The sequence below is a fragment of the Coregonus lavaretus genome (assembly GCF_964263955.1).
Source record: "Coregonus lavaretus genome assembly, chromosome: 2".
Classification (NCBI taxonomy): domain Eukaryota; kingdom Metazoa; phylum Chordata; class Actinopteri; order Salmoniformes; family Salmonidae; genus Coregonus; species Coregonus lavaretus.
In genome coordinates, this window is record NC_139989.1 from 74,001,678 (window position 1) to 74,025,435 (window position 23,758).

Consider the following 23,758-nt stretch of genomic DNA (forward strand, 5'->3'; position numbering starts at 1 on the left):
TGTTTGTGTTTGTCCAGTGTGTGTGTGTGTGTGTGTGTCCAGTGTGAGTGTTCAGTGTGTGTGTGTGTGTCCAGTGTGAGTGTGTGTGTGTGTGTTTGTTTGAGTCCAGTGTGTGTGTGTGTGTGTGTATCCAGTGTTTGTGTCCAGTGTGTGTGTGTCCAGTGGTTGTGTGTGTGTCCAGTGTGTGTCCAGTGTGTGTGTGTGTGTGTGTGTGTCAGTGTTACCATGGTTATTATTTACAGGGTCACTGAGGATTTATACCAAACATAAAACCCTGGATAGAGGGTCTCAGTGAATGTGGAGTGGAATGTGTACAGGTGGGTCAGTGTGTCAGAGGAGACTCTGTAGAAGGACAGAGTGCCGGCTGGCCAGTCCAGATACACTCCTACTCTGTGGGAGATGGAGGAGGGGACGTCTATGGTAGTGGACTTATTATTGTGCCTGGCAGAGTAACGGTTGTCAGAGCAGAACAGACTCCAGGACTTGTCATTACATCCAATCCTAAAGTCATAACTCACTCCTCTCCTGCTGATTCCTTTATATGTCACTCCTATATCAGCCCCTTCCCCACTCCACTCTACCTCCCAGTAACAGCGCCCAGTCAGACCCTCTCTACACAGCACCTGAGGCCAGACCTCAAATCTCTCTGGGTGATCAGGATACGGCTGCTCCTCTGACCTCCATGTCACCTTTCTGTTGTCCTCAGACAGAGAGAGGAGTCTGTTTACTGTGTTTAGGTCCAGTGTGAGATCACAGACATCTGATGGATGAAACCAGACACAATATTAGAAATCATCATCATTCACATTAGAATGTTAACTCACTTTTCACTAATTCCTTTAATGTAGATGTTTCTAGGTATCAAAAGGAGAAGTTAAGGTAACTTGAGACTTGTTGAATGATCATATGTTATACTGTATGGTAATATAAAACACACTTATTCCCATTAATTACACACACACACACACACACACATACTGAACACACACACACCCTGAACACACACACACATCCTGAACAAACACACACACACAATGAACACACACACACATTTCTAATGTAACAGGAACATGCCACACACATACACAGACACACACATTGTCAAAGCAACTCTCACTTGAATTAAGACTTATTCTTAGTCATATTCTTCAAAGCAGTCAACACTCACATTTTCTAAGTCCAGGTTTCATTGTGTTCTCTCCACCATGTTCCACACTGTAGCGGTAAGCAGAAGAACAGACAGTCATTGAATAATGTGTGTGTGTGTGTCCAGTTTGTGTGTGTGTCCAGTGTGTGTGTGTGTGTCCAATGTGTGTGTGTGTGTGTCCAGTGTGTGTGTGTATGTCCAGTGTGTGTGTGTGTGTGTATGTCCAGTGTGTGTGTGTGTCGTGTGTGTGTGTGTGTGTCCAGTGTGTGTGTGTGTGTGTCCAGTGTGTTTGTGTCCAGTGTGTGTGTGTGTCCAGTGTGTGTCCAGTGTGTGTCCAGTGTTTGTGTGTGTGTGTCCAGTGAGTGTGTGTCCAGTGTGTGTGTGTGTCCAGTGTGTGTGTCCAGTCTGTGTGTGTGTCCAGTGTGTGTGTGTGTATGTGTGTGTCCTGTGTGTGTGTGTGTCAAGTTTGTGTTTGTCCTGTGTGTGAGTGTGTGTGTGTATGTTCTGTGTGTGTGTGTGTCCAGTGTTTTTGTGTCCAGTGTTTTTGTGCCCAGTGTGTGTGTGTATCCAGTGTGTGTGTGTGTGTCCAGTGTGGGTGTGTGTTCAGTGTGTGTCCAGTGTGTGTGTCCAGTGTGTGTTCAGTGTGTGAACACACACACACACACACACACACACACACACACACACACACACACACACACACACACAGTCTTTATATAACTTAGTCCAAGTGGTTGTCAGAATATTTGTCTTAACTAGCCTGATAACTCCAACATGTCTGATATGAACATTGACATAAACCCTCTACATACTTGAGTTTCTCCAGTCTGCAGTGTGGATCCTCCAGTCCAGCAGAGAGCAGTCTGACTCCTGAGTCTCCTGGGTGATTGTAGCTCAGATCCAGCTCTCTCAGGTGTGAGGGGTTTGACTTCAGAGCTGAGACCAGAGAAGCACAGCCTTCCTCTGTGACTAGACAGCCTGACAGCCTGCAAAGAGTCAAATCATATTAAAATCACACTGCTATTCTTTGGTGGTGAAAATAGTGGCAGTATATTTTTTCTACATATTAAGATACATCAGTGTCCTGAAACCTGCCATATCTATTCATAAATTAATGTATCATTATTAGAAATTATCATAATATTGCTTGTAGAGAGAAACATGTATAGTACAAATATTTGAGTAGACTGACCAGAGCAGTTTAAAAAGCAGTATCAGTCAAAAGACAGACAGTGAGGTATCAGATTTAGATTGTATTGAGTATACAGTCCACACCATATCTATTTTGACAGTGAAGCTGACATTTTAAATGTGGCTCTATACTCCAGCATTTTGGATTTGAGATCAAATTGTTCATATGAGGTGACATTATATAATGTCACCTTTTATTTTAGGATATTTTAATACATATCTGTTTCACCGTTTAGAAAAATGAAAGCACATTATGTTTCTAGTCCCCCATTTGAAGAAGTCATAAGTATTCTGACCAATTCACTTATAGTGTATTAAAGTAGTCAAAAGTTTAATATTTGGTCCCAAACCCGTTGGTTGCATTTGCAGTTTGTTTTGGTTGTGTTTTGGGTTATGTTTTGCCCAATAGTAACTGAATGGTGGATGATGACTGGAGTAATTTTCATCTTCTGTCTAAGTGAGTAGAAAACATGTTTCTATACACTACTAAAGTAATCCTGTTGATGCCATGATTGAGAAAGATCATGAATGAATCATGAATAATAATGAATGAGAAAGTTACAGAGGCTACAACAAAACATGCTAACATCTCACCATTAACATCACATAAACGGTGACATTCTGTACTGTCGCCTAATATGAAACTTTCTATCTCAAATCCAAAATGCTGGAGCATAGCACCAAATGTAAAACTGTAAGCTTCACTGTCCAAACACATATGGTGTGGACTATGTGTGCCTGGTAAACACATGTGGATCTGGTGAACAGTTATCACTTGTTGACAAACTACAGGAATACTGACCTCAGAGTCTCCAGTTTACAGTGGGGATTCCCCAGTCCAGCAGAGAGCAGCTTCACTCCTGAATCCTTCAGGTCATTGTTACTCAGATCCAGCTCTCTCAGGTGTGAGGGGTTTGACTTCAGAGCTGAGACCAGAGAAGCACAGCCTTCCTCTGTGACTAGACAGCCTGACAGCCTGCAAAGAGTCAAATCATATTAAAATCACACTGCTATTCTTTGGTGGTGAAAATTGTGGCAGTATATTTTTTCAACATATTCAGATATATCAGTGTCCTGAAACCTGCCATATCTATTCATAAATGTATGTATCATTATTAGAAATGACAAATTATCAAAGTATTGCTTGTAGAGAGACAAATATAAAAGTACAAATATTTGAGTAGACTGACCAGAGCAGTTTAAAAAGCAGTATCAGTCAAAAGACAGACAGTGAGGTATCAGATTTAGATTTTATTGAGTATAAAGTCCACACCATATCTATTTTGACAGTGAAGCTAACATTTTAAATGTGGCTCTGTACTCCAGCATTTTGGATTTGAGATCAAATTGTTCATATGAGGTGACAGTATATAATGTCACCTTTTATTTGAGGGTATTTTCATACATATATCTTTCACCATTAGAAAAATAAAAGCAGTTTACGTATCTAGTCCCCCTATTTGAAGAAGACATAAGTATTTTGACCAATTCACTTATAGTGTATTAAAGTAGTCAAAAGTTTAGTATTTGGTCCCAAACTCGTTGGTTGCATTTGCAGTTTGTTTTGGTTGTGTTTTGGGTTATGTTTTGACCTAAAGTAACTGAATGGTGGATGATGACTGGATTAATCTTCTGTCTAAGTGAGTAGATAACATGTTTCTAAACAGTACTAAATTAATCCTAATGATGCCATGATTAATACAAATAATGAATGAATCATGAATAATAATGAATTAGAAAGTTACAGAGGCTACAACAAAACATGCTAACCTCTCACCATTAACATCACATAAACGGTGACATTCTGTACTGTCGCCTAATATGAAACATTCTATCTAAAATCCAAAATGCTGGAGCATAGCGCCAAATGTAAAACTGTAAGCTTCACTGTCCAAACACATATGGTGTGGACTATTTGTGCCGGGTAAACACATGTGGATCTGGTGAACAGTTATCACTTGTTGACCAACTACAGGAATACTGACCTCAGAGTCTCCAGTTTACAGTGGGGATTCCCCAGTCCAGCAGAGAGCAGCTTCACTCCTGAATCCTTCAGGTCATTGTTACTCAGATCCAGCTCTCTCAGGTGTGAGGGGTTTGACTTCAGAGCTGAGACGAGAGAAGCACAGCCTTCCTCTGTGACTAGACAGCCTGACAGCCTGCAAAGAGTCAAATCATATTAAAACCACACTGCTATTCTTTGGTGGTGAAAATAGTGGCAGTATATTTTTTCAATATATTCAGATATATCAGTGTCCTGAAACCTGCCATATCTATTCATAAATGGATGTATCATTATTAGAAATGACAAATTATCAAAGTTTTGCTTGTAGAGAGACAAATATAAAAGTACAAATACAGTGGTGTGAAAAAGTGTTTGCCCCCTTCCTGATTTGTTATTTGTTTGCATGTTTGTCACACTTAAATGTTTCAGATCATCAATCAAATTTAAATATTAGTCAAAGATAACACAAGTAAACACAAAATGCAGTTTTGAAATGAAGGTTGTTATTATTAAGGGCAAACAAAATCCAAACCTACATGGCCCTATGTGAAAATGTGTTTGCCCCCCCTGTTATAACACAACTCAACTGTGGTTTATCACACCTGAGTTCAATTCCTCTAGCCACACCCAGGCCTGATTACTGCCACACCTGTTCTCAATCAAGGAATCACTTAAATAGGACCTGCCTGACAAAGTTAAGTAGACCAAAAGATCCTCAAATGCTAGACATCATGCCGAGATCCAAAGAAATTCAGGAACAAATGAGAAAGAAAGTAATTGAGATCCATCAGTCTGGAAAAGGTTATAAAGCCATTTCTAAAGCTTTGGGACTCCAGCGAACCACAGTGAGAGCCATTATCCACAAATGGCGAAAACATGGAACAGTGGTGAACCTTCCCAGGTGTGACCGGCCGACCAAAATGACCCCAAGAGCGTAGCGACGACTCATCCAAGAGGTCACAAAAGACCCCACAACAACATCCAAAGAGCTGCAGGCCTCACTTACTCAGTTAAAGTCAGTGTTCATGACTCCACCATAAGAAAGAGACTGGGCAGAAATGGCCTGCATGGCAGAGTTCCAAGACGAAAACCACTGCTGAGCAAAAAAAACATTAAGGCTCGTCTCGTTTTTGCCAGGAAACATCTTGATGATCCCCAAGACCTTTGGGAAAATACTCTGTGGACTGACGAGACAAAAGTTGAACTTTTTGGAAGGTGTGTGTCCCATTACATCTGGCATAAAAGTAACACCGCATTTCAGAAAAAGAACATCATACCAACAGTAAAATATGGTGGTGGTAGTGTGATGGTCTGGGCCTGTTTTGCTGCTTCAGGACCTGGAAGACTTGCTGTGATAAATGGAACCATGAATTCTGCTGTCTACGAAAAAATCCTGAAGGAGAATGTCCGGCCATCCGTTTGTGACCTCAAGCTGAAGCGAACTTGGATTCTGCAGCAGGACAATGATCCAAAACACACCAGCAAGTTCACCTCTGAATGGCTGAAGAAAAACAAAATGAAGACTTTGGAGTGCCCTAGTCAAAGTCCTGACCTGAATCCTATTGAGATGCTGTGGCATGACCTTAAAAAGGCAGTTCATGCTCGAAAACCCTCCAATGTGGCTGAATTACAACAATTCTGCAAAGATGAGTGGGCCAAAATTCCTCCACAGCGCTGTAAAAACTTCATTGGAATTCAAATGTTTGATTGCAGTTGTTGCTGCTTAGGGTGGCCCAACCAGTTATTAGGTTGTAGGGGGCAATCACTTTTTCACACAGGGCCATGTGGGTTTGGATTTTGTTTTCCCTTAATAATAACAACCTTCATTTCAAAACTGCATTTTGTGTTTACTTGTGTTATCTTTGACTAATATTTAAATTTGTTTGATGATCTGAAACATTTAAGTGTGACAAACATGCAAACAAATAAGAAATCAGAAAGGGGACAAACACTTTTTCACACCACTGTAAAACTGTAAGCTTCACTGTCCAAACACATATGGTGTGGACTATGTGTGCCTGGTAAACACATGTGGATCTGGTGAACAGTTATCACTTGTTGACCAACTACAGGAATACTGACCTCAGAGTCTCCAGTTTACAGTGGGGATTCCCCAGTCCAGCAGAGAGCAGCTTCACTCCTGAATCCTTCAGGTCATTGTTACTCAGATCCAGCTCTCTCAGGTGTGAGGGGTTTGACTTCAGAGCTGAGACCAGAGAAGCACAGCCTTCCTCTGTGACTAGACAGCCTGACAGCCTGCAAAGAGTCAAATCATATTAAAACCACACTGCTTTTCTTTGGTGGTGAAAATAGTGGCAGTATATTTTTTCAACATTTTCAGATATCAGTGTCCTGAAACCTGCCATATCTATTCATAAATTAATGTATCATTATTAGAAATGACAAATTATCAAAGTATTGCTTGTAGAGAGAAAAATGTAAAGTACAAATATTTGAGTAGACTGACCAGAGCAGTTTAAAAAGCAGTATCAGTCAAAAGACAGACAGTGAGGTATCAGATTTAGATTGTATTGAGTATCCAGTCCACACCATATATATTTTGACAGTGACGCTAACATTTTAAATGTGGCTCTATACTCCAGCATTTTGGATTTGAGATCAAATGTTTCATATGAGGTGACAGTATATAATGTCACCTTTTATTTGAGGGTATTTTCATACATATCTGTTTCACCATTTAGAAATGAAAGCACTTTATGTATCTAGTCCCCCTATTTCAAGAAGTCATAAGTATACTGACCAATTCACCTATAGTGTATTAAAGTAGTCAAAATTTAGTATTTAGTCCCAAACTTGTTGGTTGCATTTGCAGTTTGTTTTGGTTGTGTTTTGGGTTATGTTTTGCCCGATAGTAACTGAATGGTGGATGATGACTGGAGTAATTTTCTGTCTAAGTGAGTAGATAACATGTTTCTAAACACTACTAAATTAATCCTGATGATGACATGATTAAGAAAAATCATGAATGAATCATGAATAATAATGAATGAGAAAGTTACAGAGGCTACAACAAAACATGCTAACCTCTCACCATTAACATCAAATAAAAGGTGACATTCTGTACTGTTGCCTAATATGAAACATTATATCTCAAATCCAAAATGATGGAGCATAGCGCCAAATGTAAAACTGTAAGCTTCACTATCCAAACACATATGATGTGGACTATGTGTGTCTGGTAAACACATGTGGATCTGGTGAACAGTTATCACTTGTTGACCAACTACAGGAATACTGACCTCAGAGTCTCCAGTTTACAGTGGGGATTCCCCAGTCCAGCAGAGAGCAGCTTCACTCCTGAATCCTTCAGGTGATTGTTACTCAGATCCAGCTCTCTCAGGTGTGAGGGGTTTGATTTCAGAGCTGAGACCAGAGAAGCACAATCTCCCACTGTAATTCGACAGCCTGACAGCCTGCAAGAATAAAATCCTATTAAAATCACACTGCTATATGTTTGTTCAACATTTTCAGATACATCAGAGACCTGAAACCTGGAATATCTATTCATATATGTATATACAGTTGAAGTCGGAAGTTTACATACACCTTAACCAAATACATTTAAACTCAGTTTTTCATCATTCCTGACATTTAATCATAGTAAAGATTCCTTGTCTTAGGTCAGTTAGGATCAACACTTTATTTTAAGAATGTGAAATGTCAGAATAATAGTAGAGAGAATGATTTATTTCAGCTTTTATTTATTTCATCGCATTCCCAGTGGGTCAGAAGTTTACATGCACTCAATTAGTGTATCGTAGCATTGCCTTTAAATTGTTTAACTTGGGTCAAACGTTTCGGGTAGCCTTCCACAAGCTTCCCACAATAAATTGGGTGAATTTTGGCCCATTTCTCCTGACAGAGCTGGTGTAACTGAGTCAGGTTTGTAGGCCTCCTTGCTCGCACACGCTTTTTCAGTTCTGCCCACACATTTTCTATAGGATTGAGGTCAGGGCTTTGTGATGGCCACTCCAATACCTTGGCCACTCCAATACCTTGACTTAGTTGTCCTTAAGCCATTTAGACACAATTTTGGAAGTATGCTTGGGGTCATTTTCCATTGGGAAGACCCATTTGCGACCAAGCTTTAACTTCCTGACTAATGTCTTGAGATGTTGCTTCAATATATCCACATAATATTTTCCTTCCTCATGATGCCATCTATTTTGTGACGTGCACCAGGCCCTCCTGCAGCAAAGCACCCCCACAGCATGATGCTGCCACCCCTGTGCTTCACAGTTGGGATGGTGTTCTTCGGCTTGCAAGCATCCCCCTTTTTCCTCCAAACATAACAATGGTCATTATGGCCAAACAGTTATATTTTTGTTTCATCAGACCAGAGGACATTTCTCAGAAAAGTACGATCTTTGTCCCAATGTGCAGTTGCAAACCGTAGTCTGGCTTTTTTATGGCGGTTTTGGAGCATTGGCTTCTTCCTTGCTGAGCAGCCTTTCAGGTTATGTCGATATAGGACTCGTTTTACTGTGGATATAGATACATTTATACTTGTTTATATAGGCCTCCTGTACCTCAGTTGGTAGAGCATGGCGCTTGCAACGCCAGGGTTGTGGGTTCGATTCCTACGGGGGGCCAGTATGAAAAATGTATGCACTCACTAACTGTAAGTCGCTCTGGATAAGAGCGTCTGCTAAAATGTAAATATAGGACTTGTTTTACTGTGGAAATAGATAAGTTTGTACCTGTTTCCTCCAGCATCTTCACAATGTCCTTTGCTGTTGTTCTGGGATTGATTTGCACTTTTCGCACCAAAGTACGTTAATCTCTAGGAGACAGAACACATCTCCTTCCTGAGCAGTATGACGGCAGCATGGTCCCATGGTGTTAATACTTGCGTACTATTGTTTGTACATATGAACGTGGTACCTTCAGGCGTTTGGAAATTGCTCCCAAGGATGAACCAGACTTGTGGAGGTCTACAAATCTATTTCTGAGGTCTTTGCTGATTTCTTTTGATTATCCCATGATGTCAAGCAAAGAGGCACTGAGGTTGAAGGTAGGCCCTGAAATACATCCACAGGTACACCTCCAATTGACTCAAATGATGTCAATTAGCCTATCAGAAGCTTCTAAAGCCATGACATCATTTTCTGGAATTTTCCAAGCTGTTTAAAGGCACAGTCAACTTAGTGTAAACTTCTGACCCACTAGAATTGTGATGAAGTGAATTATAAGTGAAATAATCTGTCTGTAAACAATTGTTGGAAAAATTACTTGTGTCATGCACAAAGTAGATGTCCTAACCGACTTGCCAACACTAGAGTTAGTTAACAAGAAATTTGTGGAGTGGTTGAAAAACAAGTTTTAATGACTCCAACCTAAGTGTATGTTAACTTCCGACTTCAACTGTATACTCTACCAGTCAAAAGTTTGAACACACCTACTCATTCAAATGTATTTTTTACATTTAAAACTAATTTTTACATTGTAGAAGAAAGAGACTTGCTTTGGCCAAGAAACATGAGCAACGGACATTAGACCGGTGGAAATCTGTCCTTTGGTCTGACGGGTCCAAATTTGAGATTTTTGGTTCCAACCGCCGTGTCTTTGTGAGACGCAGAGTAGGTGAACGGATGATCTTTGCAATTGTGGTTCCCACCGTGAAGCATGGAGGAGGAGGTGTGATGGTGTGGGGGTGCTTTGCTGGTGACACTGTCTGTGAATTATTTCGAATTCAAGGCACACTGAACCAGCATGGCTACCACAGCATTCTGCAGCGATACGCCATCCCATCTGGTTTGCGCTTAGTGGGACTATCATTTGTTTTTCAACAGGACAATGACCCAACACACCTCCAGGCTGTGTAAGGGCTATCTGACCAAGGAGAGTGATGGAGTGCTGCATCAGATGACCTGGCCTCCACAATCACCCGACCTCAACCCAATTGAGATGGTTTGGGATGAGTTGGAACGCAGAGTAAAGGAAGAGCAGCCAACAAGTGCTCAGCATATGTGGGAACTCTTTCAAGACTGTTGGAAAAGCATTCCAGGTGAAGCTGGTTGAGAGAATGCCAAGAGTGTGCAAAGCTGTCATCAAGGCAAATGGTGGCTATTTGAAGAATCTCAAATATAAAACATATTTTAATTTGTTTAACACTTCTTTGGTTACTACATGATTCCATATGTGTTATTTCAAAGTTTTGATGTCTTCACTATTATTCTACAATGTAAAAACTAGTAAAAATAAAGAAAAACCCTTGAAGGAGTAGATGTGTCCAAACTTTTGACTGGTACTGTACATAAATGAATGAATGTAAAATTATTAACAGTAGATCGTGGTCCTCTGTAGCTCAGCTGGTAGAGCACGGCGCTTGTAACGCCAAGGTAGTGGGTTCGATTCCCGGGACCACCCATACACAAAAAATGTATGCACGCACGACTGTAAGTCGCTTTGGATAAAAGCGTCTGCTAAATGGCATATTATATTATATTATTATATAGATAACATGTTTCTAAACACTACTAAATTAATCATTGCATGTGTGTGTGTCTCCAGTGTGTGTGTGTATGTGTGTGTGTCCAGTGTGTGTTTGTGTGTGTGTCCAGTGTGTGTGTGTGTTGTCCAATGAGTGTGTGTCCAGTGTGTGTGTTTGTGTGTGTGTCTAGTGTGTGTGTGTCCAGTGTGTGTGTGTGTGTATTATGTGGGTGTCCTGTGTGTGTGTGTGTGTGTCCCCAGTGTGTGTCCAGTGTGTGTGTGTTCATTGAGTGATACAGGAATACTGACCTCAGAGTCTCCAGTTTACAGTGGGGATTCTCCAGTCCAGCAGAGAGCAGCTTCACTCCTGAATCCTTTAGGTCATTGTTACTCAGGTCCAGCTCTCTCAGGTGTGAGGGGTTTAACTTCAGAGCTGAGACCAGAGAAGCACAGCCTTCCTCTGTGAATAGACAGCCTGACAGCCTGCAAAGAGTAAAATTATATTAAAACCACACTGCTATTCTTTGGTGGTGAAAAATGTGGCAGTATATTATTTAAACATTTTCAGATATATCAGTGTCCTGAAACCTGCCATATCTATTCATGAATGGATTTATCGTTATTAAAAATAACAAATTATCAAAGTATTGCTTGTAGAGAGACAAATATAATCATTTTAAAACCACACTGCTATTCTTTGGTTTTGAGTAATTTACTTTCTAAGTGGGTAGATAACATGTTTCTAAACACTACTAAATTAATCCTGATGATGACATGATTAAGAAAAATCATGAATGAATCATGAATAATAATGAATGAGAAAGTTACAGAGGCTACAACAAAACATTCTAACCTCTCACCATTAACCTCAAATAAAAGGAGACATTATATACTGTTGCCTAATATGAAACATTCTATCTCAAATCTAAAAGGCTGGAGCATAGCACCACATGTAAAACTGTAAGCTTCACTGTCCAAACACATATGGTGTGGACTATGTGTGCCTGGTAAACACATGTGGATCTGGTGAACAATTATCACTTATTGACCAACTACAGGAATACTGACCTCAGAGTCTCCAGTTTACAGTGGGGATTCCCCAGTCCAGCAGAGAGCAGCTTCACTCCTGAATCCTTTAGGTCATTGTTACTCAGATCCAGCTCTCTCAGGTGTGAAAGGTTTGACTTCAGAGCTGAGACCAAAGAAGCACAGCTTTCCTCTGTGACTAGACAGCGTGACAGCCTGCAAAGAGTCACATCATATTAAAACCACACTGCAATTCTTTGGTGGTTAAAATAGTGGCAGTATATTTTTTTCAACATATTCAGATATATCAGCATCCTGAAAGCTGACATATCTATTCATAAATTAATGTATCATTATTAGAAATGACAAATTATCAAAGAATTGCTTGTAGATAGAAAAATGTATAGTACAAATATTTGAGTAGACTGACCAGAGCAGTTTAAAAAGCAGTATCAGTCAAAAGACAGACAGTGAGGTATCAGATTTAGATTGTATTGAGTATACAGTCCACACCATATATATTTTGACAGTGACGCTAACATTTTAAATGTGGCTCTGTACTCCAGCATTTTGGATTTGAGATCAAATGTTTCATATGAGGTGACAGTATATAATGTCACCTTTTATTTGAGGGTATTTTCATACATATCTGTTTCACCATTTAGAAATGAAAGCACTTTATGTATCTAGTCCCCCTATTTTAACAAGTCATAAGTATTCTGACCAATTCACTTATAATGTATTAAAGTAGTCAAAGTTGAGTATTTGGTCCCTAACTCGTTGGTTGCATTTGCAGTTTGTTTTGGTTGTGTTTTGGGTTATGTTTTGTCCAATAGTAACTGAATGGTGGATGATGACTGGAGTAATTTTCTGTCTAAGTGAGTAGATAACATGTTTCTCAACACTACTAAATTAATCCTGATGATGACATGATTAAGAAAAGTCATGAATTGTAACGCCAAGGTTTTGGGTTCGATCCCCGGGACCACCCATACAAAAAAATGTATGCACGCATGACTGTAAGTCGCTTTGGATAAAAGCGTCTGCTAAATGGCATATTTATTTTTATTTATTTATGAATGAATCATGAATAATAATGAGTGAGAAAGTTACAGAGGCTACAACAAAACATGCTAACCTCTCACCATTAACCTCAAATAAACGGTGACATTATATACTGTCACCAAATATGAAACATTATATCTCAAATCCAAAATGCTGGAGCATAGCACCAAATGTAAAACTGTAAGCTTCACTGTCCAAACACATATGGTGTGGACTATGTGTGCCTGGTAAACACATGTGGATCTGGTGAACAGTTATCACTTGTTGACCAACTACAGGAATACTGACCTCAGAGTCTCCAGTTTACAGTGGGGATTCCCCAGTCCATCAGTGAGCAGCTTCACTCCTGAATCCTTCAGGTCATTGTTACTCAGATCCAGCTCTCTCAGGTGTGAAGGGTTTGACTTCAGAGCTGAGACCAGAGAAGCACAGCCTTCCTCTGTGACTCCACAGCCTGACAACCTGACAGAGAGATCATCATGATTTCACAAACACACTTAATTTAACACCAGTAGTGTAGAAGGACAATGGCAGATGCATTTGGTTTATTCTCTTAAACAACATATATATTAATCTTCTGTCTCCTAGAATTGTATGGTCATATTGTTATACTAATATAAACATCAATGCATTGATTCAATATGTTCCTCAATATATATTATAATACATATATTTCTCTCAACTGAATATTTCTTCCTGATGATTAGTACTTAAATGTCATTGTATGTACTCACAGAGCAGCTCTGGAGGCATTGACCACTGGCATCAGCCTCAGAAGACCTTCCTCTGATCTGGAGTATTTCTTCAGGTCAAACACATCCAGCTCCTTTTCTGAAGTCAGCAACACAAAGACCAGAGCTGACCACTGTGCAGGTGACGGTTCTTCTTCTGAGAGACTTCTTGAGCTCAGGTAGCTTTGGATTTCTTCCACTAGAGAATGGTCATTCAGTTCATTCAGACAGTGGAACAGATTGATGCACCTCTCTGGAGAGGGATTCTCCCTGATCTTCTCCTTGATGTACTTGACTGTTTCTTCATGGCTCTGTGAGCTGCTTCTTGTCTTTGTCAGTAGACCTCGTAAGTGCTTCTGATTGGACTCCAGTGAGAGGCCCAGAAGGAAGCGGAGGAAAAGGTCCAGGTTTCCCGTCTCACTTTGTAAGGATTTATCCACAGCACTCTTGTAGAAAGTAACTTCAGGCTTGTCTCTGAACAGTGCAAAAAAGTTGCTGGACGTTGAGTGACGTTTGGCCATTAGATTCTCATTGTTGTTGATGAATGAGAGGAGCACATATACAGCAGCCAGAAACTCCTGAATGCTCAGATGCACGAAGCAGTACACCTTCTCCTGGTACAGCACACATTCCTCTTTAAAAAGCTGTGTGCACAATCCTGAGTACACAGAGGCTTCATTGACATCAATGCCAGCCTCTTTCAGGTCTTCTTCATAGAAAATCAGATTGCCATTCACAAGCTGTTGAAAAGCCAGTTTTCCCAGTGACAGAATGCTCTCTTTATTCCAGTGTGGACCTGTCTCTTCTTTCCCAAGATACTTATCATTCTTCTGTTTGGTATGAAACTCCACAAGGTGTATGAACATCTCAGTCAGAGTCTTGGGCATCTCTTCTCTCTTATGTTTCAGCACGTGTTCAAGGACTATTGCAGAAATCCAACAGAAGACTGGAATGTGGCACATGATGTGGAGGCTCCTTGATGTCTTTATGTGTGAGATGATTCTGCTGGCCAGGTCCTCATCACTGAATCTCTTCCTGAAGTACTCCTCCTTCTGTGGGTCATTGAACCCTCGTACCTCTGTCACCTGGTCAACACACACTGAAGGGATCTTATTGGCTGCTGCAGGTCGGGTAGTTATCCAGAGGAGGGCAGAGGGAAGCAGATTTCCCTTGATGAGATTTGTCAGCAGAACATCCACTGAGGTTGACTCTGTGACGTCACAACATATCTTGTTCTTCTGGAAGTCTAGGGGCAGTCGGCACTCATCCAGACCATCAAAGATGAACAGAACTTTGTACTTGTCGTAGTTGGAGATTCTTGATTATTTGGTTTCCATTGAGAAGTGATTGAGAAGTTCAGTCAAAGTGTGTTTTTCCTTTTTCATCAAATTCAGCTCCCGAAAAGGGAATGAAAATACAAATTGGACATCCTGATTTGCTTTTCCTTCAGCCCAGTCCAGAATGAACTTCTGCACAGAGACTGTTTTTCCAATGCCAGCGACTCCCTTTGTCAGCACAGTTCTGATAAGTTTGTCTTGTCCAGTTAAGGGTCTGAAGATGTCGTTACATTTGACTGCAGTCTCTGGTCTTGCTTGTTTCCTGGTTGTTGTCTCAATCTGTCTCAGCTCATGTTCATTATTGACCTCTCCTGTTCCACCCTCTGTGATGTAGAGCTCTGTGTAGATCTTATTGAGAAGTGTTGGGTTTCCTTGTTTAGCGATCCCCTCAAATACACATTGAAACTTCTTCTTTAGATTAGATTTGAGTTCACGTTGGCAAATCACAGCAAGCTCATCTGAATGAAGAAATAACACAGAGGATATTAATATTACGTCTGTTTTAATGCCTACAATATTGTAGGACTGTTATAACATTTTAAATGAAAATAATTTAGTCTCTTAACTGACTGTATACATGTTTTCATAATGCATTACAGACTGGTGTAACTGATTATATTATTCTCTCTCTCTCTCTCTCTCTCTCTCTCTCTCTCTCTCTCTCTCTCTCTCTCTCTCTCTCTCTCTCTCTCTCTCTCTCTCTCTCTCAACACAACACATCCCTGCTGCTACTTGATGAGGTCACTAGGTGTTGTGTTAAGGCTGCTACAATATCATTGAGTTACACAGCTACTTTAGCTGTACTTTAGCTAAAGCTTTTAAATGTTTGTTATAAAACAGCATTCAACATGAGGCAGACAGCTCTTACTTTTCTCCAGTGTGTCAGCAAGCTCCTTCTGGTTCATTTTCCTCAGGACGTGCAGTGTGATCTTCAGAGCCCCCTCTCTGGCACTGCTCTCCTGCTTCTCATCTTCAGCATCCACCACTTCCTTATCCTGCTTCTGACTCTCAAAGCCTTCTGGGAGTTCTGGACTAAGAATCATCTTGAACATCTTCAGCTCCTTCTTCACAAATGTCATAATATTCTCTTCAAGCAACTGAAATAAATCAAGTAAATCAGTTAAGCAAGAGACTAAATGCTTTCTCATTAACACATGAATGAATGATTGACAGATCAACTTTACTTGAGGTAAACAAAAACAAATGTACATAACAGGACCACATACACTGAATATGGAGGCCAGGTCTGTTTGATGACTCTGGGAAGACTGACCACTGGGAATATTTGACTCTGATCTCTCCTGTTGGTTTCTGTGGACAAAACATGAGATTATATTTCCTCATCCAGGGAGCGCAAACACACACACACACACACACACACACACACACACACACACACACACAGGGAATGTTGTGTTAGTTTAATACACACACACACACACACACACACACACACACACACACACACACACACAGGGAATGTTGTGTTAGTTTAACACACACACACACACACACACACACACACACACACACAGGGAGGGAATGTTGTGTTAGTTTAATATTGTTTCAGGACTATGAAAATGGAAAAAATGATTAGCCTATGGATTATGAAAACAACAAAAAGAAATGGGAAAATGGGAGAGGAGAAATGACTAGAGACAGTGTTGTTTAACTCACTGACCATGACCCATGAGTTCTTCTTACCTTTGTTCACTAGAAGAGTCTCCCTCTCTAAACACTATAGGTTGTTCCATAGACCAGTCACTCTTCATGGACACACAGCTGGGTACAGGGGAGGCTGGTCTCTCCTGCTTGACTGGACTTCAAAACAACAGAGACAAACATTATGTCTCTCATCTACTCTGAACTCAGATGGGGAAACATAAGAAGAGTTTCATTCCAAAACGCTATCTATCCATTTTCAGAAATGTTGGTCAATTAGCTTTTATAGTTTAAAGAAATTATGAAAGAGATTGGTGAGTTTTTTCACTATCTAATCATGGCATGGGGTTGATCAATGACAGACATGTATTTGTTTAAAATCTATCACTTGATGGTTTCATTTCAGAGAGCCAAATAATCATGTTTTTATTGCAAAATGCTACATATCTGCCTCACTCTCAGAGAAATAAGTAGTACTGCTAGGTTTTACACAGTAATAATATATCTGCCTCACTCTCAGAGAAATAAGTAGTACTGCTAGGTTTTACACAGTAATAATATATCTGCCTAACTCTCAGAGAAATAAGTAGTACTGCTAGGTTTTACACAGTAATAATATATATCTGCCTAACTCTCAGAGAAATAAGTAGTACTGCTAGGTTTTACACAGTAATAATATATATCTGCCTCACTCTCAGAGAAATAAGTAGTACTGCTAGGTTTTACACAGTAATAATAATCAAAAAGAACGCTTGATCGAGGTGTTACTTTGGCAGATAATGTCACCCATCTAAATACATCGTTTTTTATTTATTTTTTGTAATTAACTAAATGTATGGTGTTTTTGGTTTTTGTCAGTTTCATTGTGCTATGCTATAAATTGTTATTTTATTGTTGTAAATGGTAAAATGAACTAGAAAATGTCATATTTTGAAATTCTGAGTAATTACTACTTTAGTAAGGATATACTTTATTCAGTACTACTGCAGTTGCTAAATAATTCCAATAGATGGCAGCATAAGACCATTAATGACATTTCAGAAGGTTAGTTTAGTTTTCTCCCTGGATACACCACCACTCCCCCTCACAGGAAAACTCCTGCACACGCTTTTTACTGTCCCTTTCCACACTGCTAACGCAATAAGCCTGAACATTAATTTAGTCACCTCTGGTCGAGAAAAACGTATTTTCCTAGTACATTCATTGTCAGATTCATCAACCACCCGAGCCACTGCCTGTTCACCCCGCTATCATCCAATAGCGAGGTCAGTACAGGTGCATCAAAGCTGGGAATGAGAGACTGAAAAACAGCGTCTATCTCAAGGCCATCAGACATCAGACTGTTAAATAGCCATCACTAACTAGCACATTAGAGGCTGCTGCTGCCTATTGAAATCACTGGCCAATTTAAGAAATGGAACGCTAGTCACTTTAATAATGTTTACATATCTTGCACTACTCATCTCTTATGTATATACTGCAATCTATTCTAGAATATTCTACTGTATCTTAGTCCATGCCGCTCTGTCATTGCTTGTCCATATATGTATATATTCTTAAATTCCATTCCTTACTAGATTTGTGTGTATTGGGTAGATGTTGTGAAATTGTTAGATATTACTTGTTAGATATTACTGCACTGTCGGAGCTAGAAGCACAAGCATTTCGCTACACCCGCTATAACATCTGCTAAACACGTGTATGTGACAAATAACATTTGATTTGATTTGATGTAATTTATTGGCGGGCTGGAAGATGCACTCTTGTCTTTTCTATTCCGAGGTTATTTACTCCCAATATCAGATATTAAAGATTATTTTCTATAATGCATGTAAACTAGGGTTGAGGTTGGAGCATCTGACTAGTGATTATTTACCTGGGGTTCAACACCTGCTATAGTCACTATTTAATTGCTCTTCCAAAAGTATCACAGGCCTAATACGAGATATAAGGCTAACTAAAGTAATGAGTGACCATCTTAGAAAATCATGGGACATATAGTCTTGGTGAGGCAGCTGAGAAATAAAGTGTATTTTTCTTGTTAATTCCTTAGATCAGTCTCAAACCTGACCCACCTGTCCCATGCCAATTTCTAGACTTTCACACAGAGGTTACTAGGTCACCCAGTTGAAACCACATTTGAAAAATAAAAATAATGTTTATCAAGTGTTCTGCCTTGCAATAATATATAAATAATAAAATAACAACAAAATAATCAAAACGCTATTTAATACTATGATTGTATTTACTAAGATAATAATATTATTAAAATAGTTTCTAAAAGTGTTCTAGGCTACCCTACCCTAGAATTAGGGGTTACGGCTAAAATAGGTTATAAGTAGGGTAAGAGTTTCTGTATAGCACTTTGTGACATCTGCTGGTGTAAAAAGGTCTTTATAAATACATTTGATTAATTTTTAGGTTTAGGGTTTATATGGCAAAAAACAGTATGGGTTTATGGCACTCTTTCTCCTCCTTGTGGCCGTATGTGGGTACTACATAACTCATTCATTACATTTACATTTTTTTTAGTCATGGGTCTCCCGGTCGCGGCCGGCTATGACAGTCTGGATTCGAACCAGGATCTCTAGTGGCCTTAGACCACTGCAAGAGACCTGACACTTCATGACACTTGCTAGGCTTAGGCTCATAATCTGAGGTAGCAACTGCGTCTGATCTACAGATCCATTAGCTAGACCACCAGATTAGACAATAATCACCCCATTATACCCATTTGGTTTGCAACTCAGTGAACCTGCGCAGCATTCGCTCAATTTGATGCCTATGAACGAAGATTTCGATGCATATCAAATTATCCAGCAGCCATTTAGAAACAAGTCGTCAAAAAAATTGTTATTTCTTAATTAAAAAATGTCTTCTGGCTGTTTAAAATCGGCCACATCTTGAAAAAGAGGACAGGGACATGCGTTTTGTTTAGATTGTACACTTTTTTTCTTAAAACAAATATGGTTAACCATGACCAGAAAATGTTTAATGTTTGATGGCTATCCACCAGCCATCGCCTCTTAAACTGTGTCTCACCTCACTATAGGTGACCACAACATGTACTCAGGGTTAACGCTCACCAAGTAGCCATAACCTTGTTAATAATAAGTTACCTGAGGTAAACCTACAGGGTTAACGCTCACCAAGTAGCTGTAACCTTTTTAATAATAAGTTACCTGAGGTAAACCTACAGGGTTAACGCTCACCAAGTAGCCGTAACCTTGTTAATAATAAGTTACCTGAGGTAAACCTACAGGGTTAACGCTCACCAAGTAGCTGTAACCTTGTTAATAATAAGTTACCTGAGGTAAACCAACAGGGTTAACGCTCACCAAGTAGCTGTAACCTTGTTAATAATAAGTTACCTGAGGTAAACCTACAGGGTTAACGCTCACCAAGTAGCTGTAACCTTGGTAATAATAAGTTACCTGAGGTAAACCAACAGGGTTAACGCTCACCAAGTAGCTGTAACCTTGTTAATAATAAGTTACCTGAGGTAAACCTACAGGGTTAACGCTCACCAAGTAGCTGTAACCTTGTTAATAATAAGTTACCTGAGGTAAACCAACAGGGTTAACGCTCACCAAGTAGCCATAACCTTGTTACTAGTAAGTTACCTGAGGTAAACCTACAGGGTTAACGTTCACCAAGTAGCCATAACCTTGTTAATAATAAGTTACCTGAGGTAAACCAACAGGGTTAACGCAGGCAGGTCTCATTGATAACAATAGTGAATTTGGTATTGTGACGCAGAACAATGGACTGGGAATAGAACGTTCTGAAGGCGAGTCGGTGTCACGGAGCTCAATAGAACTAATAGGAGCTGGTAGGGTGAAAAATGCCCAAACATAAGGCCTGTTTTTTCGCGATTACTTCATAACCAGGGACAGAAGGTAATATTATGGAACTGGGCTCCATGGCGGATGCAATTAACTAATTTTATCAGAAATAAACGTTGTAAAAAATGTCACTTGATGCGCCACGAAAATAATATTCAAAAGTTCAGTCCTTGGACACAGAGGGGTTAAACACTAAAGTTACCGTCCATCTAGTGAAGAGAGGAGAACCGGACAGAGGGATGGTAGGTAGCCAGCATCCGTCAACAAGAGAGGGAGAAGCCCTCCACGGTATTTAACAGGTGGAAGAAACAACCAGGGAGCTCCATCGGTCCACAAGAAAAGCAGGCAGCCGGTGATGATGTAGTGGTAGCTAGGATAACTAGGATGCTGCTGGTAGAGTAGCTAGCTTAGCTAGCTGTACCGACTAGCTTGGCTAGCTAGCAGGTCGTTCGTCTGTCCCTCGAGGATGATGACGAATCCGGTGAACCACACAATTAAACAAGGATAGCGAGTGAAAAGGATCTGGCAACACTCATACTGTCACTGACCATTACGCAAAAAAAGCAAATTGAACAATAGACATCCGTGTCTCAACACTGTAACGAACTCCGTCGTTGTTCCCCAACATCACCTCAGACCACTCTGCGCGTAACTGGACAATATGCTTGGCGCCAAACCGTACGTGGACGCGGACAGTTCTGTACCGGGACGCGGACAGTTTCAGAACGCGGACATGAGCAGAGCAACCCAATAAACTAAACCAAGTCTTTAAAGTCGGGTACATTAGTAATATTCATTTTTTATTATGTAAAACAAAAATGATTCGTTTTTTAAAACAATATTTTGAGATCTGGGCCCATATCAAAAAAGTGTCTCAGAGTAGAAAATGTGTCGTATAAGTGCTGAGAATAAAGCCATTTAGTCCTACTCTTATGGGTATAAATTAAAGCTATGCATGAAGCCTCTTTATTCATAAGCGTCCCACCTAGTTGGCAGATATTTAGGACACCTCATGAGCTGTACTAACCAGTTAAGAGGTACCAGCAGGTGTCTTGATAATAGAAACATGCAGCGAGTCAGTGGTTTCTGTACCACATGTAATTGCTTTGGAGCAGTGGCGACCTGTCATTCAGATTTACAGTAAGTGCATTCATCTCATTTCAGCTCAACAATGGATATATAGCGTTTTGCAATAATAATAATAATAATTATACACATCTAAAATCTTTTAATTAAACATCTGAGAACAGAAATATTGAAGGTACCCATAAGCAACCATTTCTGATTAAATAATAATTCTTAAACAAAATTGTCATCTCACCTCTTATCTTTGGTGTCATGTTCCCCAGAGAGACTCATTTTAGAGGCAGGGCCCCACTCCTCTCTCTCCCCTGAGAGACTCATTTTAGAGAACTGACCCCTAAACAGAGATCCAACATGTTGGTTGTAGTTAACACAGTAATTCTTTAATGTAAATTGTTATAATTTATTAATTATCTCTTATAAAACATTTACTAACAGACATATCGAAACAGTCAGGTGATTTAATGCAATCACATGAATATCTCTTCTCCATGGTAACTGTCAATAATAATAATAAGTTACTGTTTGTTAAGGTAGTTATAGACAGTGCAGCAACACAAGGCCATGTCTCACACTTATTTGTCGGCCATTTATTATTTTTGAATCTGTTCTTTTCTAAACGTATCTGAGAATGTAGACAGAAGGGCTAAAACAGGCTTGATTGATCTGGGGGGGATCAGTGATCTATACAGAAAGGTTTTTTGCAACAATTAAGAGATTTTATATTATTTAAAGTAGGCTAGGTTATAATGTATAACAGTTTTTTGTTGTTGTGTAAAGCAGATCAAGGTCTATACCTCAGCAAGTGGCGACCCGTCATTCAGGGCAGGTGGCCTTTCCTGTTTTGCATGTTATTGTGGCATTAATACATGTCACATATCAGTTTGCTAACAATGTAAAAAATATATACACTACCGGTCAAAAGTTTTAGAACACATACTCATTCAAGGGTTTTTCTTTATTTGAACTATTTTCTACTATTTTCTACATTGTAGAATAATAGTGAAGACATCAAAACTATGAAATAACACATATGGTATCATGTAGTAACCAAAAAAGTGTTAAACAAATCAAAATATATTTTATATTTGAGATTCTTCAAATAGCCACCCTTTGCCTTGATGACAGCTTTGCACACTCTTGGCATTCCCTCAACCAGCGAGCCGTTATTCAGGGCAGGTGGCCTTTCCTGTTTTGCATGTTATTTTGGCATTAATACGTGTCACATATCAGTTTGCAAAAAATGTAAAAATAAATAAATATGTATATCATTGAGTTAATAAAGCCGCAAAAAAAATGGTCTCTTTTTTGTTTTCTTGAGTAAGGCAGCTCCAAAATGCAGGTGTTTCAGCCTAGCTCAGTGCTTTCTGTGGTGGTGGGGCAAGCCAGAAGAAAATACGGAGCGCTGCGCCGTGATTGGCTCAGTGTTCTGTCACTCATGGGGACACTACGTCACTGCCAAGTCTAAGGGTAGAGCTAGAAAATTCAAGCCCCTTCGGTGCTGCCACAGAGTTACATTAGAAGTGCCCATCCAAGAAGGTCATTGGCCACAGATAAAATGACGTCAAATAGATCATGTCAACATCATACTTTCAAAATCTTAGCCAGCAGTCATCATCACGAATCAAGTCGACAATCTACAGGCAAATCCTTTTTAATCCTTGTCATATGAAGAGAAATAATGAAGAGAAATGATAGGACAGCTGTTGGGACTCTGCTGTTGGGACTCTGCTGTTGGGACTCTGCTGTCGGGACTCTGCTGTTGGGACTCTGCTGTTGGGACTCTGCTTTATGTAGGCCCTAACAGTTTGTGGGTACCGTTTGTCACCGTTATAGTGCAATGAATGTATTGTTTAGTGTTGTGTTGTGGAGTGGCTTTGCTGGCATGCATCCCCCTTTATTTATGTTTTGCCCCACCAAGATTGACATGCTAAAATCACCACTGACCTCAGCTATAGCCTAGATGACCAGCCTAAACCTGTTCAGATCAGTTCCCATACCGTTATAACAGTAACAGTAGCAGGAGCCTAGTCCTGATACAGATGGAGGTCTATACCTCAGTTATAGCCTACATATCCTAGATGACCAGCCTAAACCTGTTCAGATCAGTTCCCATAACGTTATAGACATAACAGTAGCAGGACAGAGCTTGTAGCCTAGGCATGGTATTTTTACACACCATTTCAAACAGAGAACATCAGGTTTGTCAGCAT

At 39.9% G+C, this 23,758-nt stretch overlaps 1 protein-coding gene and 1 pseudogene across 2 annotated transcripts in view; both read right to left on the reverse strand.

Annotated features, from left to right (window-relative positions):
• The window catches only part of LOC311150818, a 22,047-nt pseudogene extending 171 nt beyond the window's left edge, over positions 1 to 21,876 (reverse strand). The window contains exons 1-12 of the transcript XR_014615236.1: positions 21,784 to 21,876; positions 16,660 to 16,776; positions 16,182 to 16,266; positions 15,824 to 16,052; positions 13,645 to 15,413; positions 7,604 to 7,704; positions 6,426 to 6,599; positions 4,324 to 4,497; positions 3,141 to 3,314; positions 1,960 to 2,133; positions 1,169 to 1,215; positions 1 to 760 (exon numbers count right to left, since the gene is read on the reverse strand). The exon at positions 1 to 760 is cut by the window's left edge and continues 171 nt beyond it. The product of XR_014615236.1 is annotated as an uncharacterized misc_RNA (transcript). The remainder of the gene's footprint in view (positions 761 to 1,168; positions 1,216 to 1,959; positions 2,134 to 3,140; positions 3,315 to 4,323; positions 4,498 to 6,425; positions 6,600 to 7,603; positions 7,705 to 13,644; positions 15,414 to 15,823; positions 16,053 to 16,181; positions 16,267 to 16,659; positions 16,777 to 21,783) is intronic.
• The window catches only part of LOC311150807 (uncharacterized protein), a gene marked incomplete at both ends in the record, with an annotated part of 72,667 nt that overhangs the window by 12,371 nt on the left and 36,538 nt on the right, over positions 1 to 23,758 (reverse strand). The gene's annotated exons all lie outside the window — the stretch shown is intronic.